The sequence below is a fragment of the Python bivittatus genome, unplaced genomic scaffold, assembly GCF_059951505.1.
Source record: "Python bivittatus isolate LINGU-HERP-01145 unplaced genomic scaffold, Pbiv_v1 ctg000080_np1212, whole genome shotgun sequence".
NCBI classification, from domain to species: Eukaryota; Metazoa; Chordata; class Lepidosauria; order Squamata; family Pythonidae; genus Python; species Python bivittatus.
The window spans coordinates 1873310-1891345 of record NW_028277035.1 but is presented as its reverse complement, the minus strand read 5'-3'; the positions used below and the strand labels follow the sequence as shown (position 1 = coordinate 1891345).

General features: G+C 42.0%; 1 protein-coding gene across 4 annotated transcripts in view; it reads right to left on the bottom strand.

Annotated features, from left to right (window-relative positions):
* TMEM94 (transmembrane protein 94) overlaps nucleotides 1-1033 on the bottom strand; it is a 79719-nt gene extending 78686 nt beyond the window's left edge. For 3 of the 4 annotated variants that reach the window (XM_007439786.4, XM_025174147.2, XM_025174148.2), the window contains exon 1: nucleotides 893-1033. The gene's annotated coding sequence lies outside the window, so the exon portion shown is untranslated. Of the gene's footprint in view, nucleotides 1-550; nucleotides 696-892 lie in introns of those variants that run through there. The other variant, XM_088133326.1, reaches the window with a different exon arrangement.
* Between the last annotated feature and the right edge of the window lie 17003 nt (nucleotides 1034-18036).

The window sequence follows — 18036 nt, the reverse complement described above, 5'->3', positions numbered from 1 at the left end:
GGGAGATTCGTTTACAGAACACTAACTCCTGATGTAATCCAAATAACTGAGTTTACACTGAGCCAAGGTGACACCTGAGTATGTTTCTATAACTAGAAATCTGGAACCGCTCGACAAATACTTCGTGAGAACAGAGCCACGAACTAGCCGGCTAGGGTAACCCGCCGCTGAAAGGCATAGAAATCGTTCCAAACTTCCCGTAACCATCCCCACGCTGACTGTAATACGGGAATACGGGCTGCCATTCCGACAGGGTTCCTAACCCGAACTCCCCGCTTGCGTTTAGTAGTTCGGGGGGGGCAGATTGGGCTGAGAGCAGAACCTGGAATTTCCCCGAGGCAGCCAGGCCCTTTTTTCAGGGAAAAACGGGGCCGGCGGTGGAAAGCAAGCGCGGGTCTGCGGAAGCGCCAGCAGTTCCCGCCGCCGGAGCCGGGATGCGGCAGAGTCAAGAGCGACTCGGCTCCGACGCTCCTTCAGGGCACGTCTCAGACGTGCGAACGCGCCGAAGCTCCGCGGCGGCGAGAGACTGCGTAGCGCTGAAACTTCCTACCGCTCCTGCAGGGGCTCGCCGTCTCCGTCAGGCAGGGAATAATGTAGAGCCGGGTCCGTCCGGCCTATTTCACCCATATTTTGGGAAGTAGAAACACTGTCCGTGTAAGCAGCAAGGCGGGCAACTCGGCTCTTGTTTCTCCGGAGCCCCCCAGACACTTCTTCAGCTTTGCGACGCCGTCTCTCCCTCACATCTCGTGAGACCCCATTCAAGAACAGTGGGCGTGGGAATGTTTCTTGGTGGGGTTAATCTGAAGCCACTGCAAAGATCAGGGCTAAAATCAAGGCAGTGGGCAACACAATCCTCCCCTTCGACCTTTCTGTGAAGGCTACAGTTACTCACCAGCTTAATCTGCAGACACTTTTGCGTTTGTAGAGAGGCAGGCATATCCTGGGGAACCTTCCCACCAGTGTAACTCTAGGGCGCCCCGAAGCAACCCTTCACTCCGCCTCGTCCAACATCGCTAGCTCCGCCATCCTTACTACTGGCAAATAGCCCGCTTTCCCTCCGGGGATTATGTGTATGATTTCAAGTACAGTGAAACAAACCTCGTTTGGATTGGCTGTGTTTCCCTTATATTTTAAGCGCTTTAGCTGTGGTAGGTTAGAGTAAGAAAAGGAGTGACGCTATTCTTCCGCCCTTTTTATCGGTGCATTTATGAACGGTGTATGCTCTAAATTTAAGCTCTAGCGGCTGGTTTAGGGATTGAAACAGGAGCTGGTTGTTGATCGTAGACAGCAGGGAGTCCTTAGGGATAGATCTTACATGATCTCTTACGAGCCTGGCTCGCAGGCTGTTTCATATTGAGATGGTTGCAAAGATTTTGCCTATTAGACACCGTATTTTTAGCGTGCCTTCCGGTAGATACTATCATTGTTTGTATTCGGTTTTAGCATCTATATTTTTCTATAACTAAAATCCTATATTCATACAGGAACTTCTATGCAGCTGGAAATACTGCGTTACTAGCTCTTCATTGTTGATACTATGAAGTCACTGTTTTGAAGGCTGACAATTAAAGGTCTAGAATCAAAGAGCTGTATTTTCAATACGGCTTGCAACGTTGTGAATTTTCCTTTTCACAATGTTTGGCCATTTATTTAATCTTCATATTCTTATTATAAATTATATTGAAAAGCACTTTTTTTGCAAAGGAAAAAATAAACAGTATTAAAGTACAGTGATAAATGACAGTAAATTAAAATAATATGAAACCAAACAAAACCATCCATTTATAATATTCACAAGGGCAAGCCTTGGATGAACACAGCAAGCTTCAGTAGGTTCCTAAAGGACAAAATAGCAGTTGACTCTTAGATGTCAGGTGAGAGAAAATGGAGAGAACAGGCAGGACCACAGAAGAGGCCTAGCTGTGACTAATTGCAAGATGACCTCTCAGGTGTGCTTCACTAGGAGGTCCCCCTCTGTTATCTTAGCAATTGTTCAGATCTGCAACCAGGAAAGCAACCTGTGAGGATCCCTGTTCCCCTGTTGTCTTGCTAAACCATAATTGATTTGCATAATGTGAATATTTGACAAACCTTGGATAAACCATGGTTTAGTGTGATGTGTGAACCTCACTTATATATAAGAGTGAATTCCCACATCACATTGAGATATAATGAGATTTGTTTGGGTTGGATTTAGTAGCCATTATGATTAATAAACCTCAGTTAATGGCTTAGCCCCTTCATGGATCACTGCCTTGTCGTGGCGAAGGGGCTTGCGTAACTCAGTGAAGCCATGAGCTATACCGTGCAGGGCCACCCAAGACGGACAGGTCATGACAGAGAGTTCTGACAAAATGTGATCCACTGGAGAAGGAAATGGCAACCCACTCCAGTATCCTTGCCAAGAAAACCCCATGGACAATGTTAAAAGGCTAAAAGATATGACGCCGGAAGATGAGCCCCTCAGGTCGGAAGGTGTCCAATATGCTACTGGGGAAGAGCGGAGGGCAATTCCAAGTAGCTCCAGAAAGAGTGAAGTGGTTGGGCCAAAGCCGAAAGGACGTTCAGCTGTGGATGTATCTGGAAGAGAAAAGAAGGTCCGATGCTGTAAAGAACAATATTGTATAGGTACCTGGAATGTAAGATCTATGAACCAAGGCAAGCTGGATGTGGTCAAACATGAGATGACAAGATTGAACATCGACATCTTGGGAATCAGCGAACTGAAATGGACGGGAATGGGTGAATTTAATTCAGGTGACCATTATATCTACTACTGTGGGCAAGAAACCCTTAGAAGAAATGGAGTTGCACTCATAGTCAATAAGAGAGTGGGAACGGCAGTAATGGGGTACAACCTCAAAAACGACAGAATGATCTCAGTGCGTATCCAAGGCAAACCATTCAATATCACAGTCATCCAAGTCTATCCCCCAACCACTGATGCTGAAGAAGCTGAAGTTGACGCTTCTATGAAGACCTACAACACCTTCTAGAACTAGCACCAAAAAAAGATGTCCTTTTCATCATAGGAGATTGGAATGCTAAAGTAGGAAGTCAAGGAGTAATCGGAATAACAGGCAAGTTTGGCCTTGGAGTACAAAATGAAGCAGGGCAAAGGCTAATAGAGTTCTGTCAAGAGAACAAGCTAGTCATAGCAAACACTCTTTTCCAACAACACAAGAGACGACTCTACACATGGACATCACCAGATGGTCAATACCGAAACCAGATTGATTATATACTTTGCAGCCAAAGATGGAGAAGCTCTATACACACAGCAAAAACAAGACCAGGAGCTGACTGTGGCTCAGATCATGAGCTTCTTACTGCAAAATTTAGGCTTAAATTGAAGAATGTAGGGAAAACCACTAGACCACTCAGGTATGACTTAGATCATATTCCTTGTGAGTACACAGTGAAGGTGATGAATAGATTTAGAGGATTAGATTTGGTAGACAGAGTGCCTGAAGAACTATGGACGGAGGTCTGTAACATTGTACAGGAGGCAGCAACTAAAACCATCCCAAAGAAAAAGAAATGCAAGAAAGCAAAATGGCTGTATGATGAGGCTTTACAAATAGCTGTGGAAAGAAGGAATGCGAAAAGCAAGGGTGAAAGGGAAAGATATAAGCAACTGAATGCAGATTTCCAGAGAATAGCAAGGAGAGATAAGAAGGCCTTCTTAAATGAACAATGCAAAGAAATCGAGGAAAACAATAGAATGGGGAAGATTAGAGATCTCTACAAGAAAATTGGAGATATGAAAGGAACGTTTAGTGCAAAGATGGGCATGATAAAGGACAAAAAGGCAGGGACCTAACAGAAGCAGAAGAGATTAAGAAGAGGTGGCAAGAATACACAGAAGAACTATACAAGAAAGATCTTAATGTCCCTGATGTCCACGCTGGTGTGATCACTGACCTTGAGCCAGACATCCTAGAGAATGAAGTCAAGTGGGCCTTAGGAAGCATTGCTAACAACAAAGCTAGTGGAGATGACAGTATTCCAGCTGAGTTATTTAAAATACTAAAAGACGATGGTGTTAAAGTGCTGCACTCAATATGCCAGCAAGTTTGGAAAATGCAACAGTGGCCACGGGATTGGAAAAGGTCAGTTTATGTTCCAATTCCAAAGAAGGGCAATGCCAAAGAATGCTCAACCTATCGCACAATTGCACTCATTTCACATGCTAGCAAGGTTATGCTCAAAATCCTACAAGCTAGGCTTCAGCAATACATGAACCGAGAACTACCGGATGTACAAGCTGGGTTTCGAAGAGGCAGAGGAACTAGAGATCAAATCGCCAACATTCGCTGGATCATGGAGAAAGCACGAGAGTTCCAGAAAAATATCTACTTCTGCTTCATTGACTATGCAAAAGCCTTTGATTGTGTGGATCACAACAAACTGTGGCAAATTCTTAAAGAGATGGGAGTACCAGACCACCTTACCTGTCTCCTGAGAAATCTGTATGCGGGCCAGGAAGCAACAGTTAGAACCGGTCATGGAATAACCGATTGGTTCAAAATAGGGAAAGGTGTACGACAAGGCTGTATACTGTCACCCTGCTTATTTAACCTATATGCAGAGTACATCATGAGAAATGCCAGGCTGGAAGAATCACAAGCCGGAATTAAGATTGCAGGGAGAATCATCAACAACCTCAGATATGCAGACGATACCACCCTAATGGCAGAAAGTGAAGAAGAACTAAAGAGCCTCTTGATGAGGGTGAAAGAGGAGAGTGCAAAAGCTGGCTTGAAACTCCACATTAAAAAAACTAAGATCATGGCATCTGGACCCATCAGTTCCTGGCAAATAGAAGGGGTAGAAATGGAAGCAGTAACAGACTTCATTTATTTGGGCTCCAAGATCACCACAGACGGAGACTGCAGCCATGAAATTAAAAGACGCTTGCTCCTTGGGAGGAAAGCTATGGCAAGCCTAGATAGCATATTAAAAAGCAGAGATCCGCATAGTCAAAGCTATGGTTTTTCCAGTAGTAATGTATGGCTGTGAGAGCTGGACCATAAAGAAGGCTGAGCGCCGAAGAATTGATGCCTTTGAACTGTGGTTCTGGAGAAGACTCTTGAGAGTCCCCTGGACTGCTAGGAGGTCAAACCAGTCAATCTTAAAGGAAATCAACCCTGATTGCTCATTGGAAGGATTGATAATGAAGCTCAAGCTCAGATATTTTGGTCACCTAATGCGAAGAGAGATCTCTTTGGAGAAGACCCTGATGCTGGGAAAGATTGAAGGCAAAAGGAGAAGAGGACAGCAGAGGATGAGATGGTTAGATAGCATCACTGAAGCAATGAGCATGAAACTGAGCAAACTCAGGAAGGCAGTGAAGGACAGGAAGGCCTGGCCCAATATGGTTCATGGGGTCACGAAGAGTCGGACACGACTTAACGACTAAACAACAATGGCTTAGCAGTATGTATGAATCAACCCACTTTGAATTATTCAACCATGGCTTAGTGTGATATATGAAGCCAGCCATTCTTTATTTACATTGGTATGCAAGGGGGAGAAGTGTTTTGTTAACTACTGCAGGTGCAGCCTATTCTGGATACAACATATCTTGAATATATGTGCAAAAAATGGAAATAATAAAACAGAAGATGCAAATATGCAAATTTTCTAATGCTGTTTTGTCTTGTTTTGTTTTCAGAACAAGGTCAGCTTTCTCTAATAAAGACCAATACCTAATACAGGTAGTCCTTGCTTAGTGACCACAATTGGGACCAGCAACTCCGTCACTAAGCACCACAGTTGCTAAATGGAAAATCATGTGACTGCAACGTGTTTACAACTTCTCTTCCCATTCAGTTGTTAAGTAAGACATCACATGACTGCAACTTGCAATTTTACTTCCACATTCTCCGTTAACTCTGCTTGTCAGAAGCCAGTTGTGAACCACATAAATGGCAGTCACGTTACTGTGGGACACTGAGACGTTTGTAAATGTGTGCCAGTTACCAAGCGCCCAAATGGTGATCATATAACCATGAGATGCTGTGATGGCCATAAATGCAAGGCTTGGTCACAAAGCTGTTTTTTTTCTTTACATTGTCGTAACTTTGAATAGCTGCTAAAACAGGCAGTTGGTAAGAGAGGATTACCTGTAATATTGTGAATCTAAGTCCATGTTGTTCTCTTGTGCTTCTGGTCTTATTATAACAGCTTGACAAACAATAGATTGTCTAATAGCTGCTAAAATTCCAAGCCTGCTTAACTGCTTCCCTATTGTTGGCAAGAGAATGACATGGATGTGCGTTCAAGGATGTGTGCTCATCAAGAGTCAACCTTGTCTCAAGGAAGGCTTAATCCTTTTTTTAATCTCAGAAGCTTATGATGCCACTAGTTTCTTTCTACTAATAAATATGGCCCTGTTCATCTGAGAGGATGGATCCACTGTTGAAGGGCAAAAGTGATCACTAACATGCATAAGATTACAGTGTCACCTCATCTACATCATAATTAATTCTGCTGAAATTAATATAATTTTATTTTATTTAAATAAATAAGTATGGGGCCCAGCATGCATGCTCAGAAGTCACAGGTAAGTGAGCACTAAAAACAAGGTAGATTGTCACTGCTTCTGTAATATTAGGATTACATCCCCGAAAATATTCTATCTATTGAAATGTAAAGAGTGGGAGCATATTGGAGTCTGCATGAACAATCTGCACCTTCTATTCACATGCACACATGTGGGTGCGTGTATATATAGATGTAGCAGTGCCAAGTGACTGCAACATCAGGAAGAAGGAGCATGAGAAGCTGGAGAAGTACTAGGGCTTGAAGGAAGAACTAGAGAGGATGTGGAAAGTCAAGGCCAAAGTGGTCCCAGTGGTGGTAGGAGCACTTGGGGCTGTGACTCTTAAGCTGGGAGAGTGGCTCCAACAGATCCCAGGAACAACCTCAGAGCTCTCTGTCCAGAAGAGCACAGTGCTAGGAACAGCTAAGATACTGCGCGGAACCCTCAGATTCCCAGGGCTCTGGTAGAGGACCCAAGATTGAGGAAGGCACAAACCACCCATAGGGGTGAGAGGGGATTTTTTTCATTAAGATGGCAGACTGGGACCCAATGCAGCTCCCACAGCAGAGGTGTTATATGTGCCATCCTTGGGGCACCCAAGATTGGCCGCATGGCTGCATTTTGAACCAGCTATAGCTTCCAGTTATGTTATGAAAAAAACAGAGGTGGAAGATACGAAATAAGAAGACTCCAAGAATTCTTCCTTTTGCTTTAACACTGGAACCTGAAGATAATACTGTGCCCAATAAAGAGAAGGAAAAAGCATGACAAATATATGATACACTTACAAGTAAGATCAAGTACAGTATTAACTCTGGAAGCCCAATACGAAGTAGGTATAACTCAGAGACAAACCTCATTAATTCACATGGATTTACTTCCATGCACCTGATGAAGTGGATTTCAGTTCATGAAAGGTGCTGCGGGAGCTGCATTGGGTCCCAGTCTGCTTCTGGGTCCAGTTCAAAGTGTTGGTTATTACCTTTAAAGTCCTACATGGCACGGGTCCAGGTTACCTGAGGGACCGTCTTACCTCCATCACATCAACCCGTCCCACCTGGTCAGGCAGAGAGGGCATGTTGTGGGTCCCGTCAGCGAGAGAATGTCGACTGGCAGGGCCCAGGAGGAGACCCTTCTCTGCCGTTGCTCCCGCCCTTTGGAACATTCTCCCCCAGAGGTGCGGCAGGCCCCCACCCTCCCAGCCTTCCGGAAAAAATTGAAGACCTGGCTCTGCCAGCTTGTGTGGGGTGACAAGAGTTGTAATCCTGGGGGTGGCTGGCGCCCTGATGACACTCCCCGAGCTATTCACCAATTTTATCATCCCTTGGAATTTATTTATTACTTAAGATTGTTTTATATTGCATTTTAATTTATTTTATCTCTTCTGCAAACCGCCCAGAGTCACTTTTTAATGAGATGGGCAGTGACAATTTTGATATATAAAAATAAAAACATTTTGAGCATTTCTGTACTGTCACCATTTCCATATCCCAATCCTTCAAATTCAAAATGAGAGCCAGTTTGGTGTAGTGGTTAAAGCATCAGGCTAGAAACCAAGAGACTGTGGGTTCTAGTCTGCCTCAGGCACAAAGCCAGCTGAGTGACCTTGGGCCAGTCACCCTCTCTCAGCCCGAGGAAGGAGGCAATGGCAAACCACTTCTGAAAATCTTGCCAAAACAACTGCAGGGACTAGTCCAGGCAGTTGCCAGGGGTCAACACTGACTCAAAGACACACATACACATAATCCTTCAAAAGTAGTTGAAGCAGACCTCAAAGTGGTAAGAGCCAGGCTGACCCCTTCTGAGTAATTGTTGTTGTTATTGTTCTTGGACACAGAAAACACAAAAGAGAACATAAATAACCAGCTGCTATTTTTAGTTCATGTTGTATGCATTTATTTGGTCAAATGTTAAAAGTTTGAGCAGTTGCTAGGATGCAAAGCTGCTAAGTCATATTTCCCCTTAAAGGTTCTGTGTTAAAATAACAGGTGCCTAAAACCAGACAGAGGCATGAGATGAGAGTGCACAACAATGGAAGAATGAATCACCCACAAGCTCTGCGGGGTTTCAACATTTCAAAAGAAAAAACATATACTGTAACTTTGTTTTGATTTCAAATAAACCAGACTGGAAGCCAGGGGGTGGGGGGTGAGGGGGAAGACAATTGCCCAGGTCTAAAACTTTTCTAACTCCTGAAAAGTCTCTGTGTGACAGTGGCCTTCCACCTTCCAGGGAATATTTTGTTTCAATGCTTTATCTTTAAAAAAATTAAATTTGGCAACCAAACTGCTCTTTGTTATACCTGACAAAAATTAACTTCATTCTGGCTATTGATCCCTGATCTGTTTCAGATTGGATTATTTTGTCAGGCATTAGAATAGTGGAAAGGAAGCTAAGAATGATGGTACTTATGGAGCAAACAGTGAGAACTGGAAATATAGGGACAGAACAGTACATTAGTAAAGCATGGAAAATGTATAACATAAAAAAACCCTAATTTTTTCCTTTAAAAGCCCAGCCCACATGATTTCTCAGAATGAGATGTCAGCACAATTCGCGTTATCTGTTGTTAGCTTTATTTCCGTCGTTGATAAGTCACTTGATAACTAAAAGGCTACAATTTAGCATCAAAGCAGGATGAAGTATCTCGAATCATTGGTGCCCAAGGTTGGACTTACATTTCAAATACCATTGTCTTGTATGTACTCCTTTAAAAAAACAACAACAACAACCCTGAAACAGTTATTTCACACATCCAAATATTAATATTGGATTTTAAAGAATGCACTGTATTTTTGTTAATATAATATTTGCAGAACTCATATGAGATTGGCATTTGGACAGGAGAGCACAAATGGGATCAGAATGGCTGCAAATGTTCTTGAGAGTTTCTGTCAAGGTTTTCCAGCCCCCTTTCTTTTAGGGAAGCACACTTTGTAGGGAAGGGAGCAATTTTATTGGAGGAAACGGTTATGGGACCTTCTTTTAGTGCTCTTCAAGTACATCCCTCCCTGGGAGAAAAATGGTATCATTTAGGTGAGTGTGCATAAAAAAAAGAATATAACAATACGAAGTATCACAAAGAACAAACTAGGACTTTGTAAACCAGCAGAATTTTGGAGTAGTCCCTGCAGATCCCACAACCAGGATTAGTACTGAGTATTTGCTGGTGGCCTGTGGGCTCATCACCCCAGTCCTGTTACAGTAGTTGAGAAAAGCAAAGACCAATCCAGCAGCAAGCAAGACAGAAACGTCTTACGCAAAAATCTGTATGTCCCTCTAAAAGGCAACTGTTGTCGTGCAGAATCTATCAGAGGCATCTGCAAGATTAGAAGCTTTCATGAAAGTGTTGCAGTGCCCCTTTTCTATGCCTGTGCAATGTCACAATCCACATACAAAATGAGTGGAGCTTTTCATAACAGCACAACACGAACCATAAAAGGGAAAACATCACACAATATTCGGCTACTGATAGCATGTTCAGGTTTGGTACTAAAGTATCTTGGGCTATTTCTGCTAAAACTAAATTATTGTGAAAAGAAAACCAGACGATTTTAAGTATCAGTGCAGATATTATTAGAAGTATTTCATGGGGAAACTACAAGTTGTGTTAAAAATTTTTGTTTTCTTTTTTTAAACTAATGTGCCTAATATTGGCTACATCTCTTTCTGTATGTAGAGTGTAATTTTTTTTCTCCCATTACATTTTTTAGTAACCCAACTATTCACAACTGTTCTTTGCCCTCCAATTTCAATTTGTAACAGTTTTTCCTTCTATTATTCATGCGCACTCACAAATGGGTAAAGAGTTTTAAAATATGTAAGTCTAATTAAATGGGGGTTGCATCACACACCCCTTCTTTTTTCTCTAATGTACAACTAGAAGTGCAGATAAAGGAAATTAGTTTTTTAAGGCAGAAATCCTAAAATGCGTACTTTGGGATGAGTTCTCTTACAATGGGATATAGTGATGCATAAAATTAGTTTGTAATGCTGCAATCCTGAGCGTGCTTATTTAGCAGTAAATTTCATCATAGGAAAAAACTGAATTGCTTTGAAATAAAGGTAAGATGGTTGGATACTGTTGTAAGGCTGTAATCTTAAGTGCATTTAATTGGATTGAAACTTACCAATGGTTTTTTTTTTCTCTCATGGGACTTGTATGATGTGAACAGTTGCATAATAAGTAGAAACTAGCAAGTAAAAGATTTCCCATCACTGAAGATCCATTTTAGAAGTTTCACTTCCTAATTTCAAATTGTTATAAAGCTGGCAAGGACATAGGAGCTGTGCTAGAAAAAATACCATCAGCCTATTCTCAGAGTAAACATTTATCTGAGAAAATATATGCCTCTTCAACATAATCACTAGATTTGCCCTACTTGCCATAATGATCATTTTCATGCTGTTGTAAGGTGCTCAGCAACTGCCCCTACCTTCCCACCCTTCGAGCAGCAGACAATGTAAGCATCAGCAAAATCCACTGGAGTTGGGCGGCCAATACATTTAAATAAAAAAATAAACATAACAACGGGTGTCCCATCCCATTCATCAATTTTATCTTCCCTCATCTGCTCCTTTGCAAGGAGAGAAGGGGGTATAAAAGCAAGCCAGCCAGTATTGGGGCTATGGCAAAGCTGCTGCTCAGTTTGGTAGGAAAGGATTGGGGGGAAGGAAGAACCATGGCCCCATGGCTTATAGAGACTGGAGGAATCACAGAAGAGGCAGCTCTCCCCAATAAAAAATCACCCCATCTCATATCTCTGGGGAGACAGCATGAAAGTATGTTGTAGCATTTCCTCTAGAATAGGATCCAAGTCTATTAAGTTGTGGAGTTAATTGGCTCAATTTTCCCAGGACAGCTGAAAACCCACATTACAGGGATGTGCAAGTAGCACTGATCCCAGATTACCACTCCCCTCATGTGTGGAAGGAACCCTAGATGGCAAATGTAGTTTACAACTTCTGGAACACAAGTAGGGAGTGAGTATCTCTGAAGCTGGTGAGATTTGCTTCTAAGTAAACATGCATAGATTCCCCAGCAAATGTCTGTGAACCTTTTAGTACTCCCATTAGGAGTGTACTATTACACCCATTCAGATTCAAAGGGCAAAATGATCAAGGAATGTGCATTGGCACATATATAGCATCTGTCAGGAACACTTTAATCTGAATGTATCATTTCTACAGATCACGTGCCAGCTGCAAAGAGCAGCCACATAAGCCCAGGAAAAGAGGCAGCTGCTTTAAGTGATCTTGAAAGGTGCTCTGAATCACACTTTGCCTTGTCAATCTGGATTACTGGACAGCTCTAGTACAGGTAGTCCCTGGGTTAAGAACACCTGGTTTACAGACGACCCATAGTTAAGAACAGAGCCTACTGTAGCAAAATTTGAGTTAAATACATAATGATTTGAGTTAAATACACAATGGTTCAAGTTAATTACACAATATTACTTATACAGTATTATACAATAATATTGTTCCAGCTTACATACAAATTCGACTTAAGGACAGACTTGGGAACAGAACTCATTCTTAAACTGGGGACTACCTGTACCCATAAGTTGAGAGCAAAACTTCAAAGGGACAGGACCAAATCAAACAACATTTGTTCTGAGATTGGACTGAATACTTGTATTACTAGAGGGATCATCATGCCTGTATCTTCTCACCTTGGAAAGAATATGTAATAGACAACCATTCACTTTAATAACCAGTACACCCACTCCTCATTTAGTGAATGCAATTGGTACCAACAACCAGGTCGTTAAGTGAAATTGTCACTAAGTGAACATATGACTCAGAGAGAAAGAGAAGCCGTGAAAATTGCTGGTTGCTGCATCTCATTCAGATAAAGTTCTCTTGTAAAGCTAAAATTTGGTTGTAAATGCATGCATTGGTTTGAAAATGAATTATTACCATTGTATTTGCGAATGGTTGCTAACAGAAGTGGTCGCTAAATTAGGAATGGGTATATAGTTCATGGTTGCTTTAAAATTCATTCTAAATACCCATTTATTTTCAACTGTATTTTTGTAATTGAACAATAATTTTGCAAATAGATAAAATTCAAAAGATCTAAAATGTAGGTCTGGAACCTTTCAAGACAATCTAGCACATATTACATTCTCTCCAAAGCCTGTGATAACAGTTTTGTAGATTATACAATACAATACAATACAAAATACTTTAATGACCAAATATAAAATATATACAAGGAATTTGTCTTCAGTGGTGAACAGCAAGATCAACGGTGCGTTTGGATAGCAACAGGAAATTAATAAATAGTAACAGTAACACTGCCCCAGTAAATTTACTTTTCCAAAGGGAGAAGCCACTGTCCAGTACATATCAGGTCATATAGTATTTAACAGAGCAATGGCACAGGGAAAAAAATATTCCGATGTCTAGATGTTTTAACATATGGTGCTCTATAGCGCCGTCCTGAAGGAAGAAGTTGGAACAGATTATATCCAGGATGAGAAGAGTCTGCAGATATCCTCTCTGCCCTCCTTTTGACCCTCACAGTATATAGTTCTTCTATAGAAGGCAGGTGGGTTGCAATTATCCTTTCTGCAGACTTAACTATCCATTGGAGTCTGAGTCTGTCCTGTTTGGTCGCGGAATCAAACCAGACAGTTATAGAGGAACAGATAACAGACTCAATGATTCCCCTGTAAAACTGTACCAAGAGCTCCTGGGATAATTTAAACTTCCTAAGTTGCCACAGGAAGAACATCCTTTGCTGTGCCCTTTTAATAATGGCTGTATGGAGTTATAATTCTAAAGGGAGCAAGAAATCTTTACTACTGGAAGTTGAAGTTTTAATGAATATTCATCTTATCTTAGCCAAACTGAGAAAAAATTCTTAACTGGACATTATTCAATTTGGAGAATGTGTTCATTTTACTTTTTGCCTTGGACTTGCTGCAGGTAGCATAGGAACAATGATTAAATGTCCAGCTGTTTTAAATACAGAGAAGCTGCTAAAATTAAAACAGAGAAGGCAGAGAGCAGCTTCTGCAGCCTCTTCCAAAAGAGCATCATTTCAGCATTAGATCTGAAATCACCTGTCCCTCCATCAATTGGTCCACCTGCCAGCTATCAGGCCAAGTGGTGGGCAGCCCTGAAGATCACGGGATAGCAAAGAGAATTGCCAGGGAGGCTGTACCTACTATTATCTTCTTTCCCCCGGAAACGCTTCTAGACTTTGCTATGGTGTACTGAATGTAACAGGAGGACAGAATGGTATTTAGCTTTTGGGACCCAACAAGCCCTTTTACTTTTCAGACCCTATGACATTAAAGTTCGAACAATGTAGCATCTAAATGTTCTTGCACCATGTTCTTGGCCATGTCAAATAGGCGTAAGGCATGTGTTTGTACCCCTTCATGGATCACTGCCTTGTCGTGGCGAAGGGGCTTGCGTAACTCAGTGAAGCCATGAGCTATATCGTGCAGGGCCACCCAAGACGGACAGGTCATGACAGAATTCTGACAAAATGTGGTCCACTGGAGAAGGAAATGGCAACCCACTCCAGTATCCTTGCCAAGAAAACCCCATGGACAATCCTGGCAAATAGAAGGGGTAGAAATGGAAGCAGTAACAGACTTCATTTATTTGGGCTCCAAGATCACCGCAGACGGAGACTGCAGCCATGAAATTAAAAGATGCTTGCTCCTTGGGAGGAAAGCTATGGCAAGCCTAGATAGCATATTAAAAAGCAGAGATCTGCATAGTCAAAGCTATGATTTTTCCAGTAGCAATGTATGGCTGTGAGAGCTGGACCATAAAGAAGGCTGAGCGCCAAAGAATTGATGCCTTTGAACTGTGGTTCTGGAGAAGACTCTTGAGAGTCCCCTGGACTGTTAGGAGGTCAAACCAGTCAATCTTAAAGGAAATCAACCCTGATTGCTCATTGGAAGGACTGATAATGAAGCTCAAGCTCAGATACTTTGGTCACCTAATGCGAAGAGAGATCTCTTTGGAAAAGACCCTGATGCTGGGAAAGATTGAAGGCAAAAGGAGAAGAGGACGGCAGAGGATGAGATGGTTAGATAGCATCACTGAAGCAATGAGCATGAAACTGAGCAAACTCAGGGAGGCAGTGAAGGACAGGAAGGCCTGGCGCAATATGGTTCATGGGGTCACGAAGAGTCGGACACGACTTAACGACTGAACAACAACAACAACATGTGTTTGTAAACTTATCAGTAGATTAGGGTCAGCTGAATCAATTTAACTTTCACTGAGAAAAAATATTTCTAACAAATCTGCACAGGTCTGTATTTTAAAGGCTGAGGCAAATCTGCTATTAGTCAGAAAGTAACCCTGACATGTAGAGTAATGGGTATCTACCAGAAAGGGGCAAGCGATATAATACTTGCTTTGATGTCATCACACAAATAATGTCACAATGCATGGGATGGCATTGTAGCTTCTACTAGATGCCTATGACTGGAATACGTGAATTTGATCAAGCTGATGGCTAATTTATCATTATTAATAACAAAAATGCAATTCAGGTGCAAAATGTATATAAATGACTTGCATATAATTACATGTAAATAATCCAGTTATTATGGCTGTGCACACTTAGAAAATGACTTGGAAGATATGTCCCAGAGTTTGCAGGAACACATCTCCTTAATATTAATTAGTCATTTTTCCCCAAGTTTTTGCAAGAAAAAAGATGCCACTCTTCTAAGAAGCAGTGGCACTTCCCCATTCAAGGGTGGTGCACAATATGGGTGTCTTCCTGGACTCACAGCTCCTGCTTGAAGAGCAGGTAGCAGTTGTGGCCAGGAAGAACTTTACACAGCCTCATCTGGCACATTAGTTGCATCCTTTCCTAGATTGGGGGGCCCTTCAGACAGTCACTCATGTCTTAGTCACCTCATGGCTTGACTACTGCAATGCACTCTACATGGGTCTGTCCTTGAAGACCACCCAGAAGCTTACACTGGTCCAGAATACAGTGGCACAGGCAGTGATGGACATGCCCCAGTATGCCCATGTAATATCTCTGCTTTGTGAGCTGCACTGGTTGCCAGTTTGCTTCCAGGTATGATTCAAGGTGCTGGTTGCTACCAATAATGACCCACATGGCATAGGGCCCAGCAACTTGAGGAACCGCCTGTCTCCCATAACTTCTGCCTGGCCAATTCAATCTGGCAGGGTTGGTGCATTCCGGGTTCCTTTGATTAAACAATGCCAGCTTTTGGGACCCCAGAAGCACACCTTCTCTGTAGCAACACCTCCCCTCTGGAATGAGGTTCTCCCTGAAATTCAAACAACCCCCACCCTACTGATGTTTTGAAGGGTCCTGAAGACCTGGCTCTTCACCCAGGCCTTTGGGAAGGGTGACTGAAGCCTGCTTTTTGTCTTTGTTCCCATCCTGTTTTATCATTACTGCCATCTTTGTTGTTTTTTGTTTTTAAATGTTTTTAACAATTTGTAAACCGCCCAGAGTTGCTGAGAGTTAGGCAGATGATGATGATGATGATTATATACACAACAACATGAAATCACAGCTGCCAGTTCTTTAGCTGGTGTTGGCCTTAATTCGCATTGAGTTCTTCTCAAGAACCTAGGATGTTGTAATAAATTGGCATAGTATATGTGCAGATCCAAGCAGTATGGCCTATTGTAATTGACAGATGGAAATGATGTCAATGTGCAGATTTTCTAAGTGCCTTCCAAGGTTTTTTGGTATGGCACCCAGTGTGCCAATAACCACTCGGACCACCACTGCCGGTTTATGCCATAATCTTTCAACTTTGATTTTCAGATCTTGATACTTTATGATCTTCTCCAATTCTTTGTCTATTATTATTATTATTATTATTATTATTATTATTATTATTATTATTATTATTATTGGTGGTGGTGGTGGTGGTGGTGGTGGTGGTGGTCACACAGTCAGCCGGATGTTTAGACTGGATTTAACATTTTTATCCACCTGAGTCCTTCCCAAGGACCTGGGATAGGCAGATGATGTTGTTTGATGGTGTTAAAGGTATCCTCACAGGATATAAGCTGTTCCAAGTAAAGCTGCCTTTTGCAATTGACTGATGGTGGTTTTTTCAATGCTGATGGTCTTCAGGTGGTACTCCAGATGTTTTCCGATTGCATCCAAGGTGCCTATTACTACTGGTACTATCTTTGCTTTCTTTGGCCACAGTCGTTCTGCTTCTATTTAGAGGTCTTTCATAATTTGTGATTTTCTCCAGTTCTTTCTCTTCTATTCTGCTGTCTCCAGGTATTGCAATGTCCACTATCCAGAGTTGTTTGTCATCAACAATTGTTAAGCCTGGGGTGTTGTGTGGCAGGTGCTTGTCTGTTTGAATTCTAAAGTCCCAGGGCACTTTAGCTTCTTCATTTTCTATTACTTTGTCTGTTTTGTGGTCCCACCAGTTCTGGCTTGCAGGCAAATGGTATTTTTACAGATATTCCAATGCACCATTGTTGCTACTTTGTCATGCCATTGTTTGTAGTCAGTCTGTGTAATCTTCTTGCAGCAGCTAACTAGGTTGTCCACTGTTTCTTCAGCTTCTTCGCAGAGGTGGCATTTGGTGTCTGTTGCTGTCCTCTCAATTCTGGCTTTATATGCATTTGTTCTTAAGGCTTGGTCTTACGCAGACAGAATTAGCCCCTCTGTCTCTTTCTTCAACTTTCCTGCTCTTAGCCATTGCCAGGTCTTGTTGTTATCTGCTTTCCCTGCTAGTTTTTTGTGTACTGGCCATGTAACACTTTGCCTTGCCATGTCTCTTTTCTATTCTTCATTTGGTCTTTCTTGTAGGCCAGTTTGGTTCTTTCAGTATTCAGTAAGCCTTCATAGGTGCATCTTCTTCACTGTCCTTCAGATATTCTTCCAATGCCCTTTTTTCTTCTTCAACTGTCTGGTGTACTTGCAACATTCCACGCCCACCTATACTCCTTGGTATGTAGAGTCTGTCAATGTTGCTGTGTGGATGAAGGGCATGATTTTTCTGGTCTTCCTATCCAGGGCTTCTAGTTCTGCTTGAGTTCAGTCCACTATTTGCCTTGATGGTATTTCCCCCTTCTTTCCTTCTTAAAGTTTGGACTTTAAGATCTTCTTCACACTCATGATGTATTGACTACTAACCTTCTTCTTGACTTCAATGTGCTTGATGTTGTCAGCTTGAAGGGTGCCAAGGTATTTGTAGTGATCTTCTTCATCCAGACTCTTGATGTTATTTCCATAGGGTAACTTGATTCCTTCAGTTTTCACTATTTTTCCCCTGTTGATGGTAAGGGTGGCACATTTGTCAAGTCCAAACTTCACTGCAATATCTTGGCTGTATATTCAGACAGTGTTGAGCAGTTGTTGTTGTTACTATTATTATATTTTTTTAATGGGCTGGTCTAGACAGTGGGCATTTGGCATTATTGTAAATATATGTACAGGCACAACAGACTGAAATATTTATATTTGAAAATGCACAGAGGCATATAAACAACAT